The sequence below is a fragment of the Bidens hawaiensis genome, unplaced genomic scaffold (genome assembly GCF_021521415.1).
Source record: "Bidens hawaiensis isolate Kalapana, Puna unplaced genomic scaffold, B.hawaiensis_p1.1 tig00000369_1, whole genome shotgun sequence".
In the NCBI taxonomy this organism is placed as follows: domain Eukaryota; kingdom Viridiplantae; phylum Streptophyta; class Magnoliopsida; order Asterales; family Asteraceae; genus Bidens; species Bidens hawaiensis.
The window spans coordinates 6,597,338-6,608,219 of NW_027491028.1; the positions used below are offsets into that span (position 1 = coordinate 6,597,338).

At 40.7% G+C, this 10,882-nt stretch overlaps 1 long non-coding RNA gene across 1 annotated transcript; it reads left to right on the forward strand.

Moving 5' to 3' along the window:
• Window positions 1–6,624: 6,624 nt before the first annotated feature.
• On the forward strand, window positions 6,625–7,198 carry LOC143624075 (uncharacterized). The gene is made up of 3 exons (XR_013152034.1): window positions 6,625–6,723; window positions 6,801–6,919; window positions 7,002–7,198. It is a non-coding gene; the product is annotated as an uncharacterized LOC143624075 (long non-coding RNA).
• Window positions 7,199–10,882: the final 3,684 nt, after the last annotated feature.

The window sequence follows — 10,882 nt, forward strand, 5'->3', positions numbered from 1 at the left end:
TCGATCCCATATTTTTGAACATACCCCTTAGCTACAAGTCGGGCCTTGTACTTGGTTATTTTCCCGGCTTCATCTCTTTTGATTTTATAGACCCACTTTAAACCTATCGGTTTTACTTTGGGTGGTGCTTCGACTAACCGCCATGTCTTGTTTCTTTCTACCGACTCAATCTCCGCTTCCATTGCTTTTCTCTAATGTTTTTCATTATTCGCTTCACGAAAATTTACCGGTTCATCATCGAATAATAATAGGAGATTTACCTCGTCGGTTTTCGGGTCTTGCTCGGCGGGTGTCGTTATACCTTCAACCAGAAAGTCGCTAAATTTCTTGGGTAAAATTGTCTTTCGAGTAGTTCGACGCGGCTGAATAACTTGTAACGGTTCTTCGATTAGGCCAGTGTCGGGCCTAGCTGGGCTTACAGGTGGGTTGCCACCTTCTGAACTTGATGACTCACTTCCGTTTCTGATACGAACCAACTCACCGGTATCATGTCGGTCTACGAACCCGGTGTCAAACCCGAATGTTACCTGCTCCGATTCGGGTTCAATATCGCACCTAACAATAAACTCGGTCCATTCCGAACCCTTTTCGCCCTCTTGTTTGTCAAGATCATCCCACACGTATCTTTTACACTCGTCAAACTTGACATCCCGCGTAACGTGTACTTGCCTTTTGATCGGATCAAACATACGGTAGGCTTTTGTTCCAGGTTGAGTACCTAAGTGAATCATCACAATGCTTCGGTCGTCTAATTTCTTTTGACCGGTACCAAGGACTTTTACATACGCCGTGCATCCGAACACTTTAATGTGTGAAAGGTTCGGTTTTCTTCCTTTACATACGCCGTGTGAACTGCTTCTCCCCATAGGTCTTGTGGTAGTGACATCGCCTTTAACAAACTTCGAGTCGTACCAAGTATGGTTCGGTTTCTTCTTTCAACCACTCCATTTTGATGTGGGGTGTACGGGGCCGTAAACTGATGTGCCACACCTATACTTGAAAAGTAATCTTCCAACACATGGGATGTAAACTCACCCCCATTGTCGGTACGTATGGTTTTGAGTTTCTTGCCCGTTTCGTTTTCCACCTTTTTCACGAAATCTATGAGCAAGCCCGCAACTTGGTCTTTCGTCTTTATCGTGAAAACCCATATATAGCGGGTGTAGTCGTCAACAACAAGCAAAAAGTATCGGTTTCCACCGTGTGTCTCGGGAGTAATCGCGCCACAAACATCGGCATAAACGAGCTCGAGCGGTACGTTTGCACGATAATTAGATTCTTTCGGGATATCCGATCTTGTTTGTTTGCCTAGCATACATGCATCACAAATTTGCATTGGGTGTTAGATTCTTGGCACTCCATCCGCGAGTTTCGAGAGACCCCAAAGGGCATCGAAATTCAAATGCCCCAATCGAGCATGCCATATCCATGCACCATTATGCAAATTGACTTGTAAGCAAACCGGAGAAACAACCTTTAAATTAAATTTATAAACCCGGTTGAAGGAACGCGGTACCTTGATTAGAAGTCTTCCATCTTGTTCAAATATCCATAAGATACCGTCTTGGATCGCGATCTTACATCCTCCTTCATCTAATTTCCCGAGACTTATAATATTATTTTAGAGAGATGGAATGAAATAAACGTCACTCAAGGCTCGTTGTTCTCCCCTTTGACCTTCTACTACTATCATGCCTCGACCTTCGATTTCAACACACGAACCATCACCGAAACTTACTTTACCGGTCTTGTTACGATCGATGTTGGAAAACCATTCCAGATATCCCGTCATGTGGTTACTCGCCCCGTTATCAAGAATCCACGTGCTTTTATCACATGGGGTTGAAGCATATTGCTTCGGATCAACCCGGTCTTCTTTTAGAAAAACGACATCTTCCTTACTCCGAGCTACCATCATCAGGTTTAGAACCGGTCCGCCATCTTGAGCGAGGTTACTTTGATCGTTAATCTCCTTGTTTCGGTTAGGACATGACGTGGCAAAGTGCCCTAGTTCATTACACCGATAACATTTAATCTTTGACTGATCCTTCTTAACACGGGGTTCTTTCTTTTCCCGATCCACAACCTTACCCTTTCCCTTGTTCTTTTGACTTGATTCGGTTCCCGTCTTGCCTTTCCCATGACGCCTTTCTTGATTGCTTTTAGCTTTCCATTCTTCATATGTATATAGGAGTTGTTCTTACTTACCGGACACGGGTTTGTCTTCATCTCCAGATCGTTCCTCAAACGCTTTTAGGTGTCCAACGGCTTCATGGAACGTCATGGTCTTTATATCGGCAAATTGTTCAATAGTAGCAACAATCGCTATATACCTCTTTCTCGGAACGGACTTCAAAAGCTTTCTCACAAGGGTCTTTTCTTCAAACGGTTCTCCAAGATTACTTGCTTTGGAAGCTATTTGGCTTATCTTGGTCTAGAAGTCATCAATCGTGTCCATTTCTTTCATCTTGAGTACATCGAACTCATGTTGAAGAGACTCAATACGTGCTTCTCGAACCCTATCAACCCCAACGAAACGAGTCTTAAGTGAATCCCATATCTCTTTAGAGGTGGAAAGGTGAGCCACTTGCTGATCCAAAGCCTCCGGCACGCCTTGATAAAGATACACAATCGCCAACCCATCTATCTTCGGGTCAACCACCGTTCCCGTTCTTGGTTCGATAGCCTCCAACAACCCTTGAACCTTGAAGATGGCTTTGATTTTTACCGTCCAAATTGTATAATTGGACGTAAGAATCAGAAACCGAATCGATAGAGAACTCAGTTCTTTGGGAAAACCGACTTGATTACTTGACCCTCCAACTTAATTATTTGATTGATCACCCATCTTTTCTATCTTGTTCGTTGGCACTTAAATTGAATTCTTGATTCAATTTTCTAAAAACAAAAGAAAATTGTTGGGTTTAATCTTAACCCTTTTAATTGCTTCAAGAATAGAAATAATAATTTCTCTTTTCGTAGATTCCTGTCCACCAACAAAATTCCAAAGGAACAAAAGGAAACCGAAACAAAAAGATTGCTTCTGCCAAAGAAACCAAACTGGATATAATATCCTTTGACTTTTGTGACCAATTAAATCAATTGAATCACAAACTACAGTCTACACATACGTCTTTTGCTTTCTGCCGACCAACAAAAACACTTTCGCCGTGACGGGGTTGTTTACGAACGCTTCACGTTCAAGAACCCGAAACAAATTTCTTGAAACCTACCGACCGATCGATCAGTGTCCGTTGGTGATTAGATGCGAACCACGTCGGAGACTAAACTCCAACCTTGCCGGAAATCAGACGAACTTCGAATCTTTCTTTCCGGTTGCCGCTCTTGATCTTCGATCGATCTTAGAACCCGTCGCAGAGGTCTTGCAACCAGATGTGATTGCCTTCCTTGCCGGACTCGCCTACGATCGGAGATGCCTTATGCCGCCGGAACTTCTTGATCGATATTTAGGCTCTGATGCCAATTGAAGACAATAAGATTCAAGTCTAAACATTTATTGTATTGATTGATAAGTTGTTGTTTACTTGATTACAAATAAACCCTATTTATAACCATACAATTACTTGTTAGACAAGAATAGGAGGAAAACTAACTCAATAACCCCATAGGTTTGTAAGTACGACAACTAGGTCCTCGCACTTACGCAAGATTACACTAACTAATATAACTGTTATGTTGTTGATTTGTATTGGAATATTTACCAAACGGCCCTAGAGCAATCCTAGAACTAGGAGCAACGTTACAATAATATAATACTAAAAATCATAATATATAATACTAAAAACCAGTTCAAAGAATGCTTTTGTTATCATGAGTAATAAGATTGCAAGTTCATCCCCAACTTATCTATGTTGCTTTAGTATTTGCTAGAAAATATCAACATGATGAATACAAAGCACTTGATAAATAAGTGTTACCGGGACTCTCTATACGTAGGATTAAGGTTAGCGACTTCTAGGGGAAAGTACTTAGTTAGCTTAGCTTTGTATTTAGGGTCTAATTGGATAGCTTGGCTCCCTGTTGTTTATGTATATTTTTTGTTGGATGCTGCTTTTTGATTCTTATGCCCTATTCTTAGTAGGTTACAGATTCTTGCTTTTTTGGTGGTTTGCTATCTATGTATTGCTAAGTGTCTTTACTTGCAGGATGTATGTTTACTCTGTTTACCTGTATGTAGCTTTATGAGCCCGGGGTCTCTCTGGAAGCAGCCTCTCTATTCTCACGGATAAAGGAAAGACTTGCTTACATCTCACCCTCCACTGACCCTACCGATAGCGTGCTATGCGGTGGGATATACAGGGTTTGATTGATTGATTGATATACCGGGACTCTCATGCTCCCTTCTGAAGAGATTAACAGCTTTGTATTCATATTCAAGTCATGTTACCACAACAATGAATCATTTGGGATTAAAATACTAATACAATAATAGATATACTCCATGTAAACAAGAATGATGAGAACCTTTTAAATTGAGAGCAATACGAACAAAATACGCGCAACTGCTCATGAAGAAAGAATATAGCTGCAGATTCGACTACAAAACAATTGAATTAGTGACAATAGTTTTGTTATTGAGAAATATATTGATATAAACAGAGAGATTGACACACCATGACGATCAAATTTTTGGTGAAATGGTGATTCTACAATGTCTCCCACTTAAATATGCTCTAAAATTTTAAATTTTGGGTGACGTTAGGTATCTAGAAACTTATTGTGGTCACACGTAGTCATGACTTTTTGATCCTATTCTTATTGCACTCTTTTTTTTTCTTTTCTTCTTTATTAATTAAAAGGGCTAAAAATTAAAGACGGTTACGTATTACAATTTACAAAATCAATAATAGTTGAATAAACGTCATGCTTGTAGTAGCGCATATAATGTATATACATGCGGACCCTCGGGGGCAAAAGTAAAATTACACTAATGTTGACGTCATTTTACTAATTTCGTGAAAATAACGTTAAAAGTGGCGTAAGATTAGTCATGCATAATGTGGTGGCACTCGTAGCCAAAAGATAAGGGCATATGCATTAATCGGCCAATGTTTCGATGGTTGAGTGTTATTTGCCTTATGTCCAAGGCTTGATGCAAAATCACTATCGAGTCGGGGTCTTAATGGAAGCATCCTCTTTATTTCTACGGGGTACAGGTAACACCGTCTAAATTTTACCATTCTTAGCCCTACCATAGCTTTGCTATTGGTTGGATTTACATTTACTGAGTACGATAACAATGAATAACTGTTAATAGATTAAATGTGGTAGTTTTGTTTGGAAGGACTATTTTACCCTTATCTATATCTATATTCTATATTACATATAAAGCATTTTGAATGGATAAAATTGTCTTTTAACCCACTCACAGGACACCGCTAAATTTAATACTCCTCCTGCGGCGACCTTATATCACCGGTTAAAGTTTCTACCCCGGCGACCATTAAATTTCACTTCCGTTTGTTTTCTCCCTCATTTACAACTTAACTGCTTCTTTTATGTTACATATAGAACAATGATTGTAAAATATCATCACAAAATATTAGGGTTTCCAACAACTCGCACGTAACGCCCAGAGCAAAAGATTCCCAGCGGCTGTAACACCAATTGCAGGCTTCTTCTTCTCTAATTTCACTTTCACTGGTATTCGTTCAACAAAAAAACTGTCAGATAAATAACCGATGAATTGGTACAATCTGAATCTAGACCAAGAATTATTTATTGGTTGTTAGCTTGATTATTGATGATTGGTATGGCTGGATGCAGTTGAAATATTTATGATGGAAAAAATGCTAGAATGATAGCAAAAATTTCACAAGCCTCCCTCACTAGAGATCTTGAAAAAGCTCAATTCAAGCGCGAATCAGAAGGTTGTTAAACTGAATTTCAATATTTACGTTCTAATTTCACTGTTTCCAAACATAATTTTTTGCTGAACGATTGATTTATTTTAGGCGAGTTTAGAAGGCCAAAAGGGTAATCGGTTTGTGTGGCAAGCAACATTCGAGATCTAAGGAAGAAACAAGCAGCCGGTGTCAACAGCAAGGTCTGGGGTAGAAATCACCAATGTTCCTTGTAGAGTTCCCAGTACAAGGTATTACTAATATGGGGATTTTTAGATTTTAACATTGTGTCTATCAACCGCTTGATGAAATGCCTATCAACCGCAGCTAGCAGGGTTATAAAACGAATACACGTTTTAAATATGCTTTTTATCGTAAGCAAGGCGATACCGAATTCTCATTATAGATTAAAAAATGTACGAAATTAATAGAATGTTACCCAGAAACAAATGTCACATGTGATCCACCTGCAATTTTTTTAAACGGTTTGATGAATCTTGCTCTTTATATTATATTATATTATTGTGTACAACTAAGTTTTGCTAATAACCACAACAATTAATAATCGAAAACGGCAAGTAGGTGGTATTTTTTTGTGGAGTTGCATTAAGAATAATGATGATTGCTTTTATATTTTAATGAAGAAAAGAACAATTAATCTTTAATGTTTATAATTTTGGACTATGTTTTTTTAATCATGATTGATGTTCATATTGGTTTATTGATTTGGTATGTGTGGTTTAACTGATGGTGTGTGCATGTTTGGAGTATAGGTGGAGTCGATTCAATTTTCTTATAGTTCGAGAGGTAACAACGTGCACCAACCATATACTTTAAAAGATGCAAAAGCGGTCTTCAAGTAAGCCGATGTCACATATATGTATTTTAACATTTAAATTAGACATATTTATATATTACATGATTTATTAACGAAAGCGGAAGAAGTATTCCGGATAAATGGTAAAAATGGTCAAGAAGAGTATATTAGGAAGCAGCACAACAGAGAGTTTGTACCGAATAGAATCGATGTTCATTGTTTAGCTGGTTTGATTAAGGTATACATTTCATAGTATAGCTAAATCTAACAAAAAATATTTTAAGATAGAATTATTTTTGAAAAAAACATGAATGGTTTAGAGAATTTCCTAGAGGTGTTCTCGACTCTTTGACCCCAGAGAAAGTTATGCCCTGCAATGCAGAAGACGAGTCACCTTGTTAAATCCACCTACATTCTACTGAGACTTCACTTCTCGATTATGCTATTAGTTTAATGGCGGATGTTGTTAAATACGATCGAGTAAATAAGATGAATGCGCCGAATATTGCTATGTTGTTTGCCCACAAGATGATTCAGGTCTACTATCTTTTTTATGTTTTTTGTATTTCACAATTTTAACATTCGAGGAACTAATTTTTAATCACAATCCCGTTCAATATTTGGAGTTTCATTACAGTAGGAAATACCATATCTACTAACTGAAAAAATATAAATATTTGTGTAAAAGTTTGTTAGTTTAATCTGCAATTTCCCCTTTGAGGGTAATCACACGTGGGCTGGTTTGCGTTCAAACCGAGCCAAAAACCAAAATCAAACCGAGCCAAAAACCAAATTTTGGTTTATGTGTTATTAAAAACAATTCGGTTTTGGTTTTTTTCAGTTTTCATAATGGGTTTGGTTTGGTTTTTTATTTTACCATCTAGGATAGAAAATTCGGGTAAAAAAAAGGGCCAAGAATCATTAATTTGGTCTTGAAACTCTGCCCCTATTTTTTTTTGTTAATTAATAATTAACTGATTATTGCCCATTTCAACCATAACTTTAATTCTAGCTTTTTTTTTTTGTTAGTTAAGTAGTTAGACCATATGTACTGCAAACATTATGTTTGCGTTATGGGTTGAAAACGCGGGGTACACCGCCCCCCCCCCCCCCCCCCCCCCCGCGTTATGTGATGTTGTTTTTTTGGTGCGTTGTATACAAAACGCGCAAATGGCACACAAATCAAAAAAATATTACCGTTATATATATAACCGTTGAGAATAAAAAAAAATTATTCAAGAGCAATCCTGCAGTTGGTGGAAAAGAACAGTACACAGCCGGCCTAGCCGCTGCCTACCCACCAACTACCAGCATGGCATGTGCGTAGCCCACAGTTGGCAGAACATGAATACTATTCAGCCGGCTGTACCTTCTTGGAAACCTACCTTCGGCTATAAATACTCCAACACACCTTGGAATGGTATGGACATTACATTATCTCATTATCTTATCTTCTCTAGCAATCTCTTAATATACACTTATATTCAAGAGCAATCTAGTCTGATTCTCACGCCGGAGGGTGGTCACAAGGAGGTACCCCCCCTTCTCAGTGACGAGCTCACGGTGTCTGTTTTGCAGGTCATCAGAAGAACCATCTTTGCCGGACCTAACCCCTTGTTGGAAAAATCTATTTAACCCCAGATTATCCGTAATCTGCCCGGGGTCAATTAGTGTTTCTTCATTGGCGCCATCCGTGCATAAAAGCTAGAACTAATTCTCTCAGTTTTTTCAAAACCTCCGAAAAGATGGTTAACGTTACTCCGGTCCCCAGGCCAGGGAGTAACCAAGAAACCCCGGTAACCACAACCCCAGCTACTGGGGGGAACACCGGAGAATACACACATTTTACGAACACTACCCCGGTTACCCGAGCCGGGGCAAGTGCAGTAAACAATCCTCCCCTGGGATTCATTGATACCCAGGTGGAAAGACAACAGACGAGGCTCCCCCGCCAAACACTTGAACAAGTTAAAGCGTTGGCGGAAAAAACGTCAAAGGGAATTCCAAGCTGAGTTGGATGAACGCTTACGTTCACTCCAACAGGCTGACGAATTCGGAAGCACTCGACAACAGCTCAACATGAGCAATGAGTGCGAGTACTTGGACGATGATTCGGAGGAATCCGACACCGACGTAAACCCTCGCCATAAGATGAAAGGGAAGCGTAAGGAAACGGACTTCCAACCAAGAAGGAATTTTGGAGAAACCTTCAAACCAAAAAACGCGGGTGGAAACCCACGTGACTTCTCTAAAACCTTCAGACCAACCGCTGCAAATGCGGGAACCTCCAAGTTTGCAAGGGACATTGCGGAAGCAATCGCCCCAAGAAGTGCCAAACAGATGTCCAACATCGGCACCTATGATGGTATATCCGACCCAGACGATCATTTGAACAGATTCATAGCGGGGGCAACCGTCAGCAACTGGACGGAACCCACGTGGTGTTATATGTTCCAGATGACGTTGGTTGGAGCAGCCAGAGCGTGGTTCGACCGTCTACCGGTCCACCACATCTACGATTGGGCAGACTTCCAACAGAAGTTCAGCCAACACTTCAGTCAACAAAAAAAGTACACTGAAGAGCAATGGACAATCCTCACCTGCATACGAGAGGAAGATGAGTCTTTACTAGACTTCATCACTCGTTTCAACTCAAAGAAGCTAAGTCTGGGCAATATTAACGAAGATCTTGTTCGCGCTGCTTTCATCCAGGGCGCGAAAGACCCAGAGCTCATCCGCACCTTAACGGGTAAAGATGGCATGCCATCCACATGGGATGCCATCATGACAGCAGCTAAACGCTTCGCAGAAACGGAAAAGCAACTGGGTAGAGATCTTCCCCAAAGCACAAACCTCTACACCCAGAAAACAAGAGAAAATAACGTCCTTACCGCCCGACTAAACAAAAAGAGGAAGCTAGGTATTTGGCAGTCAAGGGTAAACTTCGACACCTCATCCGGCTCGCACCCTCGGTTAGGCGGAAAGGACAACATGCAGTCGTCAAACCGGAACCCCCGGTGGACGTCGCTCACCAAAAGCGTCACCGAGATTTTCGACACCGAGAGGCTCCATTGGCCAAAGGCTCCAATAATCCGAGAGCGTCACAACGCTGATCAGAGCAAATTCTGTGACTTCCACAGGACAAAAGGCCACAACACCGACGAATGCATAGACTTGAAAGACATCATCGAGACATTCGTCAGAGATGGAGAACTCGCACACCTCGTGGCGTAAAGGATGCTGAGCAGGCCAACGCGTGTAGAACCCCAATTGGGAAAAACACGAAACTACAGCTACAATGTTGGAGACTACATACTGCGTAAACAACGAGATTCCGAACCAAGTGCATATCGGCTCGATGGCACTCCCATCCAAACAACATGGAAGGGAGCTCAATTACACAGTGCATGTAGATCAATTCCAAACTTGTAAAAGAAAAGGCCCAGAGCCACTTCTAATGGAAATGATTCTCCTTATCACATTGACGCTGATAATCTTACATTTATACTTATGAACTTTCCACATTGATATGCCGGTCTTCACCGCATACATAAGTGGGGAAGTAAGTCGTTGCGTGTGGAAGGCGCCAAAACCCGCATAAACACAAAAAACGGCCAACATTCACGCAGGTCAGTTATAGGTAAAGTTGGGTCATCCCACTAAATGAAAGTGCCGGTCCTACCCGCACAAATCATGATAGAGGAAACCGAACTAACCTATTGACAACCGCGCGTCGAACGGTTAATTTATTCAAAACACTGATATGCCGGTCTTCACCGCATAAATAAGTGTGAAGAAGTCGTTGCGTGTGGAAGGCGGCAAAACCCGCATAAACACAAAAAACGGCAAACCTTCACGCAGGTCAGTCATAGGTGAAGTTCGGTCATCCCACTAAATGAAAGTGCCGGTCCTACCCGCACAATCATCATAGAGAAAACTGAACGTTAACCTATTGACAACCGCGCGTCGAACGGTTAACTTATCCAAAACACTGATATGCCGGTATTCACCGCATAAATAAGTGTGAAAAGAAGTCGTTGCGTGTGGAAGGCGGCAAAACCCGCATAAACACAAAAAACGGCAAGAATTTCTAAGGAAAAGATGAGGAAAACCTTCACGCAGGTCAGTCATAGGTAAAGTTTGGTCATCCTACTAAATGCAAGTGACGGTCTTACCCGCACAATCATGATAGAGGAAACTG